Here is a 19,826-nt window from a genome sequence, read left to right on the forward strand (position 1 = left end):
ACTGGAATTTAACATACTTCCACCAGTCACTAGTCCGTTCAAACAGGCATTTGTCATTCCGCCAGGCTATGTAAACCTCTCTAAGCTCCGCAAGCACGTCCTCCCGATTCAACAGAGCACAGTTCAGTTTCCAGGATCCAGTGCCCGTTGGATCAATGCACTGGACCTGAATGGCTCTGTGATTGGAGAAGAAGCAAGGGATCATAGAGTGCCTACACCGCCTGACTGCCCGAGATGTAAACACAAAGTCTATCCGAGAATGGAGTGATCCATCGGGTCGGCTCCACGTATAATTAATGGAGCCTTTCCTTATGGATCCCACAACGTCCTGCAAGGATGCTTCAGTCACCATCTCAATAAGCAGGTTTGAAGTGACATCTAACTTGCTCGAAGTGCCGGAGCTGCGTCCGTCCTCCTCGATCGGGCAGTTGAAGTCCCCGGCCATCACTACGGCCCTAGTGGTAGCGAGCTGCAGTCATAGGGCCTGGAAAAGCTACAGTCAATCACCCTTGTCAGGGGAAGCCTAACAGCTCTCCTGCTCAGGAACCGTCTACAACAAGTAGCCTGCCACAGTCGAGCTCCTGGACGGCGTCAAGTGTAAAAGCGCTTCCCCTGAGGAGGATGGCAACCCCAGCTGACTTAAAGTCGCCACCACCGGACCAGTAGGAGGGGCCATGGGACCACCGCCTGGCCAGATGGTTGTAGGACCTAGAGGGGGGCAAGGCACACTCCTGCAACATGTACATGTCGGCAACCTGAGAAGCAAGAAAGGTTAGTATCGTCTGACACCTGGTCCCATCCCTAATGCTCCTAACATTAATGGAAAAAAGGTTAAAATTTGCCATCATGTAAGAGAGAGAAATAGGTTAGCGGAAACGATACAACTTAGTTACCACTCTGGTCGTCCGGTGGCTTCTCTTCTTCTTGCCCGCTGTCTGTGGGTGGCCTCTACAACAGCTGGAACTGGGCTTTGATCTCTGCTATGGTCATCTGGAGTTTTTGTGTATCAGTGGTTGCCCCGCTGGCCACTATTTCCTCCACGTCGATCTCGTTGAAGCTTTCAGTAGTCTGGAGGTTTTGCTGGCCGGGTGCCTCGTTGGCGGTCACTGGTTCTTCCACCTGCTGCTCCATTTCTTCTTCTTTGTTGGGTAGTGACTGTACCGCTACCTCTACCATCTTCTTTTTGGAGTGGTCAGTGACGCGGCTGTCCCTCTCCTTTCTCTTCCTTTTCTTTGGCTGACACCTGGGGATGCAAGAGGGGGAAATTCCTCCATAAATAGGGCTGCAGCAGCTAGAGGAGGAGTTAATGCTGCTGCAGTGGTGGCAATGGGGTGGGTTGGGCTGGGGGTGGTGGAAGGTGCCACTGAGGTAATGGGCAGATGGATATAGATATCCTCAGTGGTGGTGATGATGGGGTGGGAGGAGGATGGGTGGGGAGGGGATGGCACGGGAGCTTGGCCTGGGGCAGGTGTCTGCTTTACCCTCTTTCTTCTTGGACTGCTTAACTTTAGGTCTTGTTGCTGCCTGAGTTGCGGCTGGGGTGGGGTTCCCTTTGGCCGGCGCTCTGGCTGTGACTGCTGCCCAGGTGCGTTCTCTATTTGGGCAGTCCTTGTAGATATGTGAAGCCAGTCCACACAGGTTGCATGCCGTCTTCTTAGGGCAGTCCCGGGTTTCGTGCCCTGCCACACAACAGTTACAGCAGGCAACCTCCTTGCAGTCGCTCAGCCTGTGACCCTTCTTGCCACATTTCCTGCAGGTCTGTGGCATGTCGGAGTAGTAGATGAGCGCTTGAGTTGCCCAGAGAAAAAGTCGGGGGCAGGTGTTGCACGCCATCCGGGTCTGTTGCGTCCCTGTTCAGGCGGACGATGACTGACCACTTGCCTGTCCAGAAGCCGTTTCCGTCCAAGATGTGGGTGGGGTCCCTCACCATGGTGCAGAATCGCTTTAGGAAGGTGACAATATCCTTGCCTGGGATGTGTGGGTTCCGCATTGATACAGTCACTTTCCTCTCTTCCTTTTGGACTGGGCAGCTGCCCACGAAGCGCTTGAAAGGTGAGTCTGGGCTCACCGCTTTGACCATCTCCCAATACTGTTTACATATGGCCACAGAGGCAAAGGTGATGTAGAACATCCCGGTGATGAATGAATGGATGCTCACCACCTTGGGCTTGGAGAACCTGTGTTCCAGGACCATCTTCTTGCCAAACATGTCATGGCTCATGTACGGCACTTTCCCGTCCACCTGTTTTAGCTTCAGCACGACTGTCTACCTCATCCACGGCTCCAGGAGTGGGGAGCCGGGGCTGTTGTTCCTGACGCTCTGTTGCTTCGGAGGGGTGTTTGCCACCGGGTCAGAAGCCTGCGACGTGGAGGCTGAAGCATCCTGGTGGGTCTCTTCTGTGGCCTTCTTCTGTTCTGAAGCATTCTTCTTGGTCTTGGTAGGCTTGGAGGTCGAGGCCATGGCTTTTTCCTTCTCGTCTTCACCTCCCTGAAGGTGCTTCACAAAGCATCCCTTTGCCACAGGGGGCGGGGCTATGCAGATTCCTTCTTGCTGGGCGTAGCTTCTTCCGGGGAAGGTCTTCGCCGAGCTTCTTTTCTTCATCGGGGTCCCCTGAGGCCGAAGTCTTCAGTCCTCGTCATCGGGGTTCCTCGCCAAGTCTTCGCAACGTCTTCTCCTTGATCACAGTCAGAGAAAATCTTCCAATAGTAGTCTTCGGCTGTCGAGATCCAAGTAAGCATTGTCTAACGTCGTACACCAAGACTATTAAGCCACAGGCCAAGAGGAGGTCGAAGTGCATGGGGACCTTGGCCTGCAAGTCAAGGCAGACTGATAGGAACAGATACTACACTTGATCTTAGCCAACAGGCTGAGAAGTGATCCAAGTCTCTTGGGGGTGCTGTCCTTAGCATCAGAGTCCCACAAAGGATTTATCTTGCTAGCCTCTTGTCCTCCTCAGGTGCTGTCCTTATATCCCCAGGGTAGGCAGACAGGGTGGATGGTTTTCAGGCCCCCCAGACCTGGAAATGGTGCCTTAGTGATCAAGGAACCACAGGGGGTGATCTCCAGCATTTGGAGAGCAGAGGGTCATGAATGGACAGTCAGGAAATGTCAGCAGGGGTTCATCAAGAGGCATGAGGACAGCCAGGCTGCCGATGGTCACTGAGCTCATTCATTTATCAGACCTTCCTGTAATGTAATTAAGACTGGACAATTTTGGGAATACACAGAATTGTAGAGCAACAAGACAACACTCCTAAAATGAACAGTGACAAAATGATAAACAACACACCATATCCCACCATCACAGTACCTTTAAATAAAGAGCTCAAATCTCATAAACCTCAAAATTCTATAAACCTCTGGAGAGATCACTCAGTGATGGAGAAGAAATAAACCTACATCCAAGGGGATCTTTTGTTTTGTCACCCTACAAACCGCCGATTCAAAGGGGTTCTCTGATTTAAAATGGCCAGCAGCAACCTGTCCTAGAATGTGAGGCAGAATGGTTGCCACCACTTGCAGAGCTGCCTAGAGCGGTGAGGGGACATGGCCTTACTACACTGCTCTACAGTAGATGTTAATGATGTGATCCTAAAAAAAAATTTGTCTCATCTGTGAGACCAGGTGTGGTCTACACAAGCTACCGCTATGTCTATAACTTAAATCAAAGAAGGGCAGTAGTGTTAATAAAACGTAACTTTTACTATAAATCCATTAAAAGTGGGAGAACCCATAATACATTCCCCTCTTGATACAGGCCCCAGAGTAAATAGACGCCTATGATTCTCAAACCCTGCAACAAACACGTGTAGTGCTAAATCAAAATAGCGTGGCATCAGAAAATACACATAATCCTTACCAGAAGGGGTATAAGTGACTCCTAGTATAATGAAGCAGTCAAGCAGGGCCTTACTACGATCCTGCTCCCGGTAGGTTTTCTCTCATCCCTCGGTATGAAGAGATAGGGTTCTGGAGTAGCTCACTGGTCACAGTGATGTAGGTTGCCGATATATTGGAGTCAGTTTATATTATGTTGCAGAGGTACAGAACAAGAAAACCAAGGTGTCACGGTAGGTAAGATAAGGGAAGGAAACAGAACACGGCAAAGTAAACAAAACATCTGACTAGGCCCCAAATGCTAGGGAACAAAGGGGTCACCTCCTAGCAATCCCTAAAACACTTTCCCTAAGCTGCTATGCCCATGTGCATATCTCGATGGTATGCACATGCCCACGTACCTAAGACTGAAACACACTGAACCAAACCCTCAGCTGTAGGGAAGAGGGAAAGAGGCACCCAGCTCCTTCAACAACCGAAGGAGCTAGCATCACCCTAGAGGCCTTGTCAAAACAGACAAAAGGAACAAGGGAAAAGGACTTATCTAGAGATGTGTTGGAGCAGACGATCCACCAACTTCCAGAGCTCACATAAGGCAGAACTATAACCCGCAAAGGCTATAGGGAGAGGGAGGAATAAATAGTCTCACCAATTACCAAAAGAGCAACACCTGGGAGGAGGTGGGATTCTGCACAAATCCACAACAAAACAAACTGTCAGATCGAGTCATGTGCAGCAACGATGACAGATCTCCTCAGAACACCCACAGGGCAGGGCGTGACAGTACTCCCCCCTCTACGGGTGACCTCCGGACACACAGGCCCAACTTTATCCGGGTGTGCCCTGTGAAAGGCATTCACAAGGCGGCTAGCATTAACATCGGTAGCCGGAACCCACATTCTTTCCTCGGGACCACATCCCCTCCAATGCACCAGGTACTGAAGGGAACCCCGAAGAACACGTGAGTTGAGAATTCTAGAGATCTGAAACTCCAGATTACCATCAACCAAAATAGGAGGAGGAGGCAAAGGAGATGGTTCCGCAGGTTCCACATATTTCTTCAACAAGGACCTGTGAAACACCCTTCCAGGACTGCGGAAGTTCCAAACGAAACACCACCGGATTGACAATGGCCGAGATTTTGTAAGGGCCAATAAATTCTGGACCAAATTTCCAAGAGGGTACCTTCAGCTTAATGTTTTTAGTGGACAACCACACCAAATCAACCACACACAGGTCCGGACCAGTCATACGTCTCTTGTCAGCCATCCGTTTATATCTTTCACCCATTTTTTTCAAATTAACTTAAATCTTCCACCAGATAGATGACAAAGAGGAAGAGAATCTCTCCTCTTCCGGTATCCCAAAAGATTCGGTCCCAGAAAAAGTACCAAATTGAGGGTGAAAACCATATACGCCAAAAAATGGTGACTTATCAGTTGACACCTGCCTACAGTTATTCAAGGCAAACTCAGCTAAAGACAAGATCGAGGACCACTCATTCTGATTCTCAGCGACAAAACACCTCAAATAGGTCTCCAGGTTTTGGTTAATGCGCTCAGTTTGACCATTCGACTGAGGATGAAAAGCCGAAGAGAAAGGCAACTGAATACCCAGACGAGAACAAAACGCCCCCCAAAACCTGGAAACAAATTGCTTCCCCCTATCAGACACCACATCAGAGGGAATGCCATGTCATTTCACAATGTTATCAATAAAAACCGGAGCGAGAGTTTTCGCATTGGGCAAACCTGATAATGGTACAAAGTGAGCCATCTAGCTGAAGTGGTCCACTACCACCAAAATCACAGTTTTCCCAGAGGAACTCGGCAAATCAGTAATGAAGTCCATGGACAAATGCGTCCAAGGACGAGATAGGATGGACAAAGGAAGAAGAGATCCTGATGGCCGAGTGTGAGCCACCTTCGCGCGTGCACAGGTCTCACAAGCTGCTACATAACCCTCAACACCTTTACGCAACCCTGGCCACCAGAATCTCCGTGAAATAAGATCTACCATGGATCCACTTCCAGGATGTCCCGCAAGGACAGTATCATGATGTTCCTTGAACACCTTGTATCGCAGTTCAGAAGGAACAAACAACTTGCCTGGAGGACAAAAATCAGGTGCCTCCTCTTGAGCCCCCAACACTTCCGTCTCCAGCTCGGGGTAAAGAGTGGAAACCACCACCCCATTAGCCAAAATCGGAGCGGGATCCTCCGAATCTACCCCCCCCCCCAGGAAAGCTACGCGACAACGCATCCGCTTTGATGTTTTTAATCCCAGGGCGATAGATGACCATGACCATCTAGCCTGCCTAGGATTTAAACGCTTTACAGATAGCAGGTGAGCCAGATTCTTATGGTCAGTAAATACCGTAATCGGATGGGTAGCCCCTTCTAGCCAATGACGCCACTCTTCAAAAGGCCAATTTGATGGCCAACAACTCTCTATTCCCAACATCATAATTTCTTTCGGCGGCCGAGAGTTTCTTGGAGAAAAAAGCACATGGGCGCCATTTTATAGTAGAGGAACCCTGCGACAAGACTGCTCCGACTCCCACTTCTGACGCATCAACCTCCACAATGAATGGTTGAGACACATCAGGTTGCATCAGAATGGGAGCAGAAGCAAAACATTTCTTAATAGCAGAAAAAGCCTGTAATGCCTCATCAGACCAGGCAGAGAAGACAGCGCCCTTCCTAGTCATATCTGTCAAAGGTTTGACAATGGTAGAATAATTCAGGATGAATTTTCTGTAGTAATTAGTAAATCCTAAAAACCGCATCAGGGCTTTCTGATTCTCCAGCCGGTCCCATTCCAGTACCGCGCTGACTTTTTCGGGATCCATACAAAAACCGGAGGCAGAAAGCAAGTACCCCAAAAACTGCAGCTCCTGAACAGCAAACACACATTTTTCCAACTTAGCATACAATTTATTCTCCCGAAGGATCAATGACACTTGTCTCAAATGATCCTGATGAGTCTTCATATCGGGTGAGTAAATTAGTATGTCATCGAGGTAAATAACAACGAACCTCCCCACCAAATGATGAAAAATGTCATTGATAAAGCGCTGAAAGACTGCTGGAGCATTAGTTAAACCAAAGGGCATGACTAGGTTCTCGAAGTGACCCTCGGGGGTATTGAAGGCCGTTTTCCATTCATCTCCTACCCTTATGCTGATAAGATTATAAGCTCCTCTTAAATTCAACTTAGAAAACACCTTGGCACCAACAATCTGATCAAATAGATCCGGAATCAAGGAAAAGGGATAAGGATCACGGACAGTAATGAGATTCAGTTCCCGGAAATCTAGGCATGGTCTAAGGGATCCATCCTTCTTCTTTACGAAAAAGAAGCCAGCGGCCATAGGAGACTTAGATGGTCTAATATGTCCCTTTGCCAAACTCTCGGCATGATACTCCCGCATAGCTACTCTTTCGGGTTGAGAAAGATTATATAACCAAGATTTTAGCAATTTTGCTCCAGGGATAAAATTGACCGGGGCAAGGGCATCTTTTAATCTCTCAGATAGGCCCTGACAGAACTGACTACGGAGTGCAGGATCATTCCACTCCGAGTCAGTCGCCAATCTTCTAAATCCAGCACAATACGACTCAGCAGTACGTTCTCCCTGGCACAAGCTGCGCAACTTAGATTCAGCCATAGAGAAACAGTCTGGGTCATCATAAATCAGGCCCAGAGCTCTGAAAAATTCATCCACCGACCAGAGGGACTGTGAACCGGTCGGCAGAGAAAAAGCCCAAGACTGAGCATCACCTTTTAGCAGAGAAATAATAATCCCTACTCTTTGGTTTTCGTCTCCAGATAAAATCGGACGCAGACGAAAATACAATTTACAGGACTCCCTGAACCGAACAAAGTTATCACTTCCCCCAGAAAACCTATCAGGGAGAGCGACCTTAGGTTCCAGGCAGACCTGGTTTTCCCCGGCGGCGCCAGACGCAAAAGTACTCTGACACCGTGCTACCTCCAAAGACAATCCCTGCATGCGATCAACCAAAGCATCAATAGTTTCCATTTTGTGAACAGCAAGGGAAAAAAAAATTACGGTATGGCGGGTTATAATGTTACGGTAGGTAAGATAAGGGAAGGAAACAGAACACGGCAAAGTAAAAAAAAAAACTGACTAGGCCCCAAATGCTAGGGAACAAAGGGGTCACCTCCTGGCAATCCCTAAAACACTTTCCCTAAGCTGCTATGCGCATGTGCATATCTCGATGGTAGATATGCACATGCCCACATACCTAAGACTGAAACACACTGAACCAAACCCTCAGCTGTAGGGAAGAGGAAAAGAGGCACCCAGCTCCTTTAACAACCGAAGGAGCTAGCGTCACCCTAGAGGCCTAGTCAAAACAGACACAGAAGTAACAAGGGAAAAGGACTTATCTAGAGATGTGTTGGAGCAGACGATCCACCAAACTTCCAGAGCTCACACAAGGCAGAACTCTAACCCGCAAAGGCTATAGGGAGAGGGAGGAATAAATAGTCTCACCAATTACCTAAAGAGCAACACCTGGGAGGAGGTGGGATTCTGCACAAACCCACAACAAAACAAACTGTCAGATCGAGTCATGTGCAGCAACTTTGACAGATCTGCTCAGAACACCCACAGGGCAGGGCGTGACAGAAGGGCACAAAAGCCCAACCACTAAATATAGTAAAGGGTGCTTAGAAACCTATAAAGATGTGCTCAAATGAACAGATATATGTGTGCCAACGCGTTTCATTTATTTATATTTAGCCCCAGAGTCATCAGGGGACACGGGGCTAGTGTTTCCTAGAATACAAAATGAATTAAAAAAACACACAAAAAAAGTAAAAAAATTTATGTACTTGGAATATCCCTTATCACCATTTCGGGCAACCAGTACCTCACTTACTTTTATCAGGGATATAGTTAACCCCGAATACACTGAGGTGAAGTATATGGTCGCACCTCCAAGTAGAATGGCACCCTAAGATGAGGGTATTCATCTACAGGTAGGAACACCTGTAAATATCCGGTGTTCCTTCATATGGCGTCTATTAGCGGCTGTGCACCGCAACGCGTGTGCTTTTTGAACGCATCAAAACAATCCTCCTCCCCCCGGCATTTACTGACATCATCGCGCACCAACGTGGTGTCGTGACGTCAGCGCTTATGCTGGGAACATCACGGGAGCAAATGAAAACGGGCGGAGAGACAGCTAGCAGGTCCTGGAAGGTCCATACTGCTCAGTTAATACTCGCCCTATTCAAAGGGACTAGATACTGTTTCAGCAGCATACTGTCAAAATGACTTGACCGGTGCTATTTTTTAAAACATGAATTTTATTTGGTATTTCAAAATAAGGTAGTAGTAACAATTACATTAATCATTAAAATATACAATATGTAATAAAGTATACAATATACAATGTACATCGGAGGAGGGGGGAGAAAAGATAGAGTAAATATGGGAGGGTGGAGGTGATTTTGCGTAAAAACGCAGATTAAATAAAAGTAATGGTAGTAGAGCAATAAAGCATCTATAAGTAAGATACAAGAGTAGTACAATAACACAGTAATACAGTGGAACAGTGCAGTGTTACAAAGGCACATTGGTACATAATGGGTACGTATCATCAAAGGTTGACTGTAGGGTGACGTAAGATAAAGAGTACATAGTAGAGGTTGTGAGTCACCTAATATATAACCATAAATGGAAGTGCCTCTGAAGTCAGCAGACAATGGCATGTTAGTGACATGTAACCAAGGAGAACTGTACCACTTATACATTTTAGAAGAATACACCATAGGGTAATACAAAATTAGTTGAACCAAAAAAAAAGAAGAGAAAATTAACTTGCAAAGTCCGGTTCTATGTGAACCAATGCGGCCCCAGGTCGCTTTCCAGAGGGGGCTGGCAAACGAGTTGGTCATATGTTGATTGAAGGAGGAGCTGGTGGGTCCGGTCTCTGTCATGGTTTCCTCCTGCCAGCTGCATGTTGTTTGGAGTGACCTAAAACTTAAGCTTAGAAGAGAGGAAAAGAGAGGAAAGGTAGAGGAAAAATATATCTAGGCCTGCTTAAGCCGCAAAATGAGAGAGTCATTTAGGTGAGGTGGGGGATTTAGGAGATCCCACTACTGTCCACTCAGGGGACAAAGTAGGCGATTTCTTCTTAGGAGGGCAGTCCAGTGTTTCTGCTGGGTGAATCAGGGAATGCTTGGAGAGGAAGTTGGTTGCTTCTTTGGGGGTCAGCAAAACATAAGTTGTACCATTACGATAAACGATGAGTTTAACTGGAAAACCGGATGGAAATTTTTGCTCTCTTAAGATTTGTGTTGTTTTGGTAAATTCTCTTCTTCTCGCTAAAGTAGCGGGGGAGAGATCTGTGAATAAAGATATTTGCTTGAATCTATCTGATATATCAGATGTTTTTGCTGCAGCTTTAAGGGGGGAGTCTTTAATATGGTAATAATGGAGTCTCGCTATAGTGTCCCTGGGAAAGGACGCAGAGATGTTTTTGGGTTTTGGAATCCTGTGGACTCTGTCAATCAGAAAATCAGCATCTGTGGCCTGAGGTAGAAGTGTGGAAAACAGGTCCACCAAAAACTCCTGAAGTTGGGAGTCTTGCACTGATTCTGGGATATTTCTGAAACAAATATTGTTTCTCCTTGACCTGTCTTCCAGGTCTGCTAGCTTCAGCTTGATGGCAATAAAGTCATCTTCAGAAGAGTTATGGGCGTCAACCAAGCTGCTGTGTGCTGAGGTAAATTCCTCAATTTTTTCCTCTAAATGTTCTGTGCGGTCGCCTATGGCAACTATATCAGACCTCAGTGAAGAGAGGGCAGATTTGAAGTCATTATTAAAGGACTTCTTGAGGTCAGATAGGAGTTCTTTCATGGTCTCCATAGTTATGGGGGTGTCTTGTGGGCCTATTTCTACTCCTATAGGGCTCTCTTATGAGGGAGAGGATGAGGGAGAGTGACCCTTAGGGAGGTTAGGAGACTTGCCTGGTGAGTTGTCCGAGGCGCTGGCAGGAGACATCCTAGTGTGAAGATCCAGGGTGGCAGATGATGGGAGAACGCTGCAGCCATGCCTGCCTGACTGTGAGCCGGCGCCATCTTGGGTTTGTGCAGCGTTAAAGAAATTAGTAAGTTTTGCCGGCGTGTTGGCTCTTTTCTTGCCCCTAGGCATTTTATTCATGTCCCCTCTTCTCTCGCTGTTGCGTAGAGTGGTTTGGGAGTTTCAGGGCAGCTTTTTCAGGTCCTGTGAGCCGCTTGAGAGACCTCTTTAGACGGAGCTACAGGGACATACGTCTGCTCCGGTGTGCGCCAAGCCACGCCCCCCACCGGTGCTATTTTTGGACACAAGGTGAACATTAAAGGATGGTTAAACTCACAACAGTTGCAACAAGTAGCCACAACCCCTAGATGACCAGGTAAATGACTACACTTGGGGGACTTAAAATGTCGAAATAAATTGACTAGTACTATTTTGGACGAAACGTGAACATTAAAGACTGGTTAAACTCACAGTGGTCACAATAGATAAACACCAATCCTAGGTAACAAGGTATATATCTGCATTGGGGGGACTTAAATAAAACAGCCAAAATTTAGTTGCCTCGGGGATTAAATGTATCTAATTTAAAAATCCACCAGCATTCCCTTTGCAAGATGAGTCTATCCCTCCACGTAATGGTTTCTGAACCCGTTCGATCCCCTTAAATTTAAGTACAGTCGCATGTCCCTTGTGGATGGTATTCACATGTCTGGGGTCTCTCTGTTATCACGGATATCGCTGAGATGTTTCCCAATCCGACGACGTAATTTCCTGCGGGTCTTGCCCACATATTGTAAGTCACATTCGCAGGTAATGAGATACACGACCCCAATAGTCCGGCAGTTAATGAAGTCTCGTATATAATAAGAATCTAGGGTGTTGGTGCTGGTAAAGGTTTTTCCAGGTTGTAGGGAATCACAGAAGCTACAGGCACCACACCTGAAACAACCTTTTATAGGGTTTTCAAGCCAGGTGCATGGTTTCTCAGGTGAAACAAAGTGGCTGAGTACAATATGATCCCTCAAATTTTTTCCCCTCCTATATGTAATGCCAGGTTGGGGGCCTAGTACCTCTTTTAGATCGGGATCCATTAATAGGGTATCCCAATGATGACTGATAATCCTCCTAACATCAGTGGCTACTGCATCAAAGGTCCCTATTATTCTAATCGTGTCAGATACTCCCTGATCCAATAACATCTCAATCTCAGATATTGTCCAGTGGGTATACCGCGTTTCAAGGGTGTTGGATGGCTACTTTCCCACCTTAATAATGAATTTGTCGCAGTCGGTTTATGGTAAATGGTGGTATCCAGTCCCCCCAGATCCTTTTTCGAGATAAGGATATCAAGAAAAGGTAAGTTATCCCTCATAATCACAGAGGTGAATCGTAATTTAATCCTGTTCACATTAAGTTCCATCACAAAGTCCTCAAACTCCCTCTCTGTCCCGCTCCAGATGACAAAAATGTAATCTATGAAGCGGGACCAAAGGATCACATTATTAAGTCCTTCAAGGGGGACCTCACCAAAAACAACAGTCTACTCCCACCAGCCCAGGAGTAAATTTGCATACGACGGTGCACATGAGCTGCCCATCGCAGTACCCCTGAGCTGGTGGAAGTATTTACGATCAAAGAGAAAGAAGTTTCTGGTGAGGATAAATCTTAAAAGTTCAAATACAAAAGCATTATGGGGCACAAAAATGAAGATGCCTTCAAGTTTTGTGAGGAAATCCCCCGTATCCCTGATATAAGAAGGAAGGCTTTGCACAAACGAACTGAGGATTTTATTGACGCAGATACCGCAGTTCTGCGACAAACTGCCTACCCCGATACAATCGGGCGACCCCTCAGTGAAGTGTGGACCATGGGGAGGCAGTAAAACGTTGTAGTAACCAGGCAGAAAGGATACAAAAAGTCAAACTCGTCCTCACTGATTAAGAGGTTCTTTTTCGCTTTAAAAAAATATATATTTGAGTTCCTTCTGATATTGTCGAGTGGGATCAGTAGGCAGTATCTCATACCCCCCTTTGTCTTGTTATATATCCAGACACATCTCTTTATACTTAGACGAATCCATCACAACAATGTTGCCCCCCTTATCGGAGGGCTTAATTGTGATGGATTTGTCTGTCTCGATTGTTTTCATTGCTCTGCGTTCTTCTATGCTGTAATTAAACCTCCTAGGGGTGCGATTCAATTATGCCAAATCTGATGTCACCTGTTTAACAAAAACAACCACACATTAAAAAACAACCTTGGCTTGGCATTTTTTGATTTTTGTTCTTTAGGTCCGTAAATGGTCCGTCTCCCTCAATGTTGGTAGATGTTTTGTCTAAACTATATAGTAGTTTTACGTTCTTTAGGATCTCCACCCGTATCCCCAATTCGCGGCTCTCTTTCTTTTAAGTAGCTTTGAAATACTTATGCCAGCGTAATTTACGGGCAAACAGGTGGAGATCCTTGGTCCACTCAAAAATATCAAAACTACACGTCAGGACAAATAATAAACCCTGTCTCAGTACCTTGTCCTCTATTGCTGTCAAATTGCATGTAGATAAATGAATCACCAATTTTTCTTCAGTAGTAGCTATTATGTCGGTGGTGGCTGTGAGTTCTGATTGTGTAAAGGATAATTTATCCCTTGATCCAAAAAATGGGGAAGGGTAGGCTGGTTCTGTGTATAACGACCACCCCTTCTTCTAGGTCTAGAAGAACCTCTTCCCCTCCCCCTTGAATTGGATTGTTTATCCCTATAGCAATCTGAGACTTCTGTTTCAGTTCAGGAAGGGTCCGATTTTTTATCTTGTATTTGGTCGGGATTACTGATGAATAAGTAAGCTCTATTTTCCTTAAAGTCCTGGAGGTCTTTCGCAAATAATCTATGTTTCCGTTCTTTTAAGTGATATTGGAACCGTTCAATGGTATTCTCCAAGTGCTTTTCTTTTACTACTAAACTCTGGTTCCTGAATAAAATTCTTTGTGACCTAATAACCGTTTCTCTACTTGTTCAAGTGTCACCCTCTCCTCCTGCAATAGGAGTTGCATAAATTGAAGCAAGCTACTCGTTGCCTCCTTTTCCCACTTCTTCATAAGATCAGGATTTCTGCAACGATTCGCTGGGGTTAGAGTTATGCGTAAACCCCGGGGGACGATACAGTGCTGTCACAGTTCCTCAGGTGACTGATGTCAGGAAATCAAGGAAAATGGCGTGTGGAGGAATCTAACAGCCTCCTTGATTTCTCTTGATTCAGTGTTGATAGGGTTAATGACCACTTCCCTTTTCTCAGCGGTTGCTCAGTGGTCATCACTTCTACCCTTTATAGTCTCACCCCACCCTTCTGACTATGCGGTAGATGGCTTCATTTGGGTTTGGCTGAGCTGGTGTGAGATTGTCTCTGGTGTTCCTCTACAGAAGTTAAGTGTCTTGTTTTTTTGTGTTTGTTATATACCCTGTTGTTTGTATCTGGGCCTGAGACAGAGACTTCCATTCGTCCATCTGGGGAGGAATGGGTTGTCTCTGGTCCTAACCTTTTCCAGGGCCTTATATGGATATAAAGGCCTAGGTATCCTGCATATGAATATTCCTACCTTCAAGGTCTATTCATATTGATAGATAGTTAGGGCCCGGATTAGGGTTGTCTAGGAGGTGATCTGTTTCTTCCCTAGTTTCCAGGCCCAGTTACTGTTCCCCTTTCTTCCTGTGTTCAGTGTGGAGTTTCCCCCCACACTGATCGTGACAGCTAGCCACAGGTGCCTGTGATTGTTTTTCTAAGCCTTACTATCTAGTAGTGTGTTTGCAACCCTGGATCGCTATAAACTGCCATTTAGTTCAGGTCAGTGCAGCTATGGATCCTATGTATGTACTGGTCGAACAGCTGCAGGGACTGTCTTTGGAGATAGCTGACCTCCGCGCGACAGTCTTATGGATTCAGAGACCACAGGCGGCTGGTTCCAATGGTGGGTACCAGGACTGCCCTGAACCTAAGGTTCCCCTCCCGGACAGATTTTATGGGGGTAGTGACAATTTCATTCGGTTCAGGGAATCGTGTAAGTTGTACTTTAAGCTGCGTCCATACTCATCTGGGGATGAGTGTCAACATGTGGGTATGATAATTTCTTTGCTTAAGGATGATGAACAGTCTTAGGATTTTTATCTGCCGACCGAATCACCGTCCCTCCAGTCCCTAGATGAATGTTTTAGAGCCTTGGGTTTTATTTATGATGACCCGGATCGGATCTCACAGGCTGAGACCAAGTTACGTGGTTTTCGGCAGGGAGAACATTCCGTGGAAATCTATTGCTCTGAATTTAGGAAATGGGCTACGGATAAAGAGTGGAATGATCCTGCTCTCCGTAGCCAGTTCTGTCAGGGTCTATCTGAGAGGCTGCAGGACGCCTTGGCCTTTCATGAAAAACCTGAGTCATTGGAAGCAGCTATGTCCCTTGCTGTACATCTGGATAGACGCTTGAGGGGGAGATCTAAGGGTCCTCACCCTCAGGACGTACTGTCAAATTAGGTGGCGTCTTCCTTTGACACTTATGCTAAAGAAACACCTGTGGTTACGCCATGTGAGGAACCTATGCAGTTGGGGGAGCTACTCTTGGGATTGGTGGTAAGAGCTCTGGTCATATGAAGGGAGTCTGTTTTTGTTGTGGAAAGAAGGGACATTTTGTGAATATTTGTCCGTACATTCAGCATCAAGGTGTAAACAAAAAAAACGCTTAATCCCCAAATTACTATTGGTGGTGTAGGTGGGGAGCAAGAAAACTTTTGTCATTTACTGGTAGTACACATTTCTCCTGTCTGCCGAGGTGGCGCTAGAGTCCAAAACTGTGGAAATCGAGGTATTTATCGACAGGGATTGATGGACAGTTTGTTCGTATTCATGGGTTGACTACTAGTGCACTAGAGAAAAGCATTTCTATCTTTGCAATTGATTCTGCACCTCTTACCCAAAAATGCCTGTCGCAGGTGGTAAATGACATCTATTTAAGAGTGGATGATTTCCATCAGGAATTTGTCTCGTGTTATGTGTTGGAGGGTCTGCCTGATCCAATGGTTTTGGGCTTACCATGGTTAAGCAAACATAACCCTACCATCAACTGGCAAGGGAGACAGATTCTCGATTGGAGTGATTTTTGCATGGACAACTGTCTTAATGCGTCTTTCTCTGTGGTCACCACTAAAACTGTACCCTCGTTCATTTCCGAATTTTCTGATGGGTTTTCTGAGAGTGGTAACCAGGAGTTACGTATGATTGTCCCGTCAATTTTATTCCTGGAGTGAAACTGCCCAAATCTCGGTTGTATAATCTTTTGGCGCCCGTATATCACTGAGAGTTTGGCGAAGGGTCATATCAGAGCATCCAGTGGAAGACCGCATGAGTGGAAGACTGCATATAATACCCATGAGGGTCATTTTGAAAACCTGGTCATGCCCTTTGGGTTAAACAATGCTCCAGCGGTTTTTCAACACTTTACCAACGATATCTTTCATCATCTGGTAGGGAGATTTGTTGTTGTATATCTGGATGATATACAAATTTATTCTCCAGACATGGAGACTCATAAGGATCATGTGAGATAGGTGTTACAGATCCTAAGAGAGAATAAATTGTATGCGCAGATGGAACAATGTGTTTTTGCTGTTCAGGAAGAGCAATTCCTGGGTTACCTGCTCTCAGCCTTAGGTTTTTGTATGGATCCTGAAAAAGTCTGTGTGGTGTTGGACAGGGATCGACCCAGAATCTGAAAGCGCTTATGAGTAGAGTTGAGCGGACACCTGGATGTTCGGGTTCGACGGGTTCGGCCTAACTTCACAAAAAAGTTCGAGTTCGGGACCCGAACTTGACCCCGAACCCGAACCCGAACCCCATTGAAGTCAATGGGGACCTGAACTTTTGAGCACTAAAATGGCTGTAAAAAAGTAATGGAAAGGGCTAGAGGGCTGCAAGTGGCAGCAAAATGTAGTTAACAAACAAATGTGGATAGGGAAATGACTTCAAATAACATAAAATACGTAAAAATTAAAGATAATAATCTTGATCTTGGAGGACGAGGTCCATATGGAGTAGGAGGTTGAGGAGGCAATGGATGTGTTGGCGTAGGTGGAAGTAGCGGTGGAGGAAGAGGAGGTAGCCAACACTGGTTTTTGGTTTAAATGTATTATTTTTTTGTTTAAGTTAGGGTACACCCCAAAACATTAGGAAATATAACCTGTTATAACCCCCCCTGCAGGGCAGGCCAGCACCTCCAAGGCTTAAGGGCAAGCTCAGGCCATATGACCCAAATTGTAGACCCAGAAGTTGAAGGGGGCAGACCCATCAGTCAGTACGTGTAGGCGTGTGCACACATACTGCTTTACCATGTCGCATTTCCCCGTGATGTCCACGATCCAATTGGATATCTTCTCTATCAACATTCATAGAAACATAGAAACATAGAATGTGTCGGCAGATAAGAACCATTTGGCCCATCCAGTCTGCCCAATATACTAAATACTATGGATAGCCCTTGGCCCTATCTTATATGAAGGATGGCCTTATGCCTATCCCATGCATGCTTAAACTCCTCCACTGTATTTGCAGCTACCACTTCTGCAGGAAGGCTATTCCATGCATCCACTACTCTCTCAGTAAAGTAATACTTCCTGATATTACTTTTAAACCTTTGCCCCTCTAATTTAAAACTATGTCCTCTTGTAGCAGTTTTTCTTCTTTTAAATATTCTCTCCTCTTTTACCTTGTTGATTCCCTTTATGTATTTAAAAGTGTCTATCATATCCCCTCTGTCTCGTCTTTCTTCCAAGCTATACATGTTAAGGTCCTTTAATCTTTCCTGGTAAGTTTTATCCTGCAATCCATGTACCAGTTTAGTAGCTCTTCTCTGAACTCTCTCCAAAGTATCAATATCCTTCTGGAGATATGGTCTCCAGTACTGAGCACAATACTCCAAATGAGGTCTCACTAGTGCTCTGTAGAGCGGCATGAGCACCTCCCTCTTTCTACTGGTAATTCCTCTCCCTATACACCCAAGCATTCTGCTAGCATTTCCTGCTGCTCTATGACATTGTCTGCCTACCTTTAAGTCTTCTGAAATAATGACCCCTAAATCCCTTTCCTCAGATACTGAGGTTAGGACTGTATCATTGATTTTATATTCTGCTCTTTGGTTTTTACGTCCCAGGTGCATTATCTTGCACTTATCAACATTAAATTTTAGTTGCCATATTTTTGACCATTTCTCTAGTTTTCCTAAGTCCTTTTCCATTTGGTGTATCCCTCCAGGAACATCAACCCTGTTACAAATCTTTGTGTCATCAGCAAAAAGACACATCTTACCATCGAGGCCTTCTGCAATTTCGCTGATAAAGATATTAAACAATATGGGTCCCAGAACAGATCCCTGAGGTACCCCACTGGTAACAAGACCTTGGTCTGAATATACTCCATTGACTACAACCCTCTGTTGCCTGTCCCTCAGCCACTGCCTAATCCATTCAACAATATGGGAGTCCAAGCCCAAAGACTGCACTTTATTGATAAGCTTTCTATGTGGGACAGTATCAAAAGCCTTACTAAAGTCTAGATAAGCGATGTCTACTGCACCTCCTCCATCTATTATTTTAGTCACCCAATCGAAAAAATCAATAAGATTAGTTTGACATGATCTCCCTGAAGTAAACCCATGCTGTTTTTCATCTTTCAATGCATGGGATTTTAGATGTTCCACAATCCTCTCCTTAAGTATGGTTTCCATTAATTTCCCCACTATTGATGTCAGGCTTACTGGCCTATAGTTGCCCGATTCCTCCCTACTACCTTTCTTGTGAATGGGCACAACATTCGCTAATTTCCAATCTTCTGGGACGACTCCGGTTGCCAGCGATTGGTTAAATAAATCTGTTAATGGTTTTGCTAGTTCAACGCTGAGCTCTTTTAATAGCTTTGGGTGTATCCCATCAGGCCCCTGTGACTTATTTGTATTAATTTTAGACAGCTGACTTAGAACCTCTTCCTCTGTAAAGACACATGCATCAAAAGATTCATTAGTCTTCTTTCCTAACTGAGGTCCTTCTCCTTCATTTTCCTTTGTAAAAACTGAACAGAAATATTCATTGAGGCAGTCAGCTAGTTCTTTATCTTCTCCTATATACCTTCCTTCTTTTGTTTTTAATTTGGTAATTCCTTGTTTTAGTTTCCTTTTTTCATTTATGTATCTGAAGAATGCCTTCTCGCCTTTTTTCCCTGACTGAGCTAATTTCTCTTCTGCCTGTGCTTTGGAAGCTCTTATAACTTGTTTGGCCTCTCTCTGCCTAATCTTATAAATTTGTCTGTCATCCTCATTTTGTTTTTTTTTATAATTCCTAAATGCTATCTTTTTGTTTTTAATGATTTTGACCACTTCTGCTGAGTACCACAGTGGTCTCTTCCTTTTTTTGCTTTTACTGACAAGCCTAATGCAATTTTCTGTTGCCTTCAATAGTGCCACTTTTAAGTAGTCCCATTTCTCCTGGACTCCAATGAAACTGTTCCAGTCTGATAGGGACTTGTATACCACTAATCTGTTTTTCTAAAATCTAAAACTTTTGTTTTTGTGTGGTGTGACTCAGTCACTGTACTTATAGTAAACCACACTGACTGGTGATCACTAGATCCCAAGCTTTCCCCTACAGTAATATCAGATACCAAATTCCCATTTGTGAATACTAAATCTAAAATGGCCTCCTTCCGGGTTGGCTCCTCCACTACTTGCTGTAGAGATAATCCCAGTAGGGAATTTAGAATATCTGTACTCCTGGCAGAACTAGGTATTTTGGTTTTCCAGTTTACATCTGGAAGATTGAAGTCTCCCATAATGATAACTTCCCCCTTCAATGTCATTTTAGCTATTTCCTCAACTAGTAGATCATCTAATTCTTTCACTTGG

The 19,826-nt window shown here is 45.2% G+C and overlaps 1 pseudogene; it reads right to left on the reverse strand.

Annotated features, from left to right (window-relative positions):
* Positions 1 to 2,781: 2,781 nt before the first annotated feature.
* Positions 2,782 to 2,879, reverse strand: LOC120987355 (annotated as a pseudogene).
* Positions 2,880 to 19,826: the final 16,947 nt, after the last annotated feature.

Source organism: Bufo bufo, chromosome 1 (genome assembly GCF_905171765.1).
Source record: "Bufo bufo chromosome 1, aBufBuf1.1, whole genome shotgun sequence".
In the NCBI taxonomy this organism is placed as follows: Eukaryota; Metazoa; Chordata; class Amphibia; order Anura; family Bufonidae; genus Bufo; species Bufo bufo.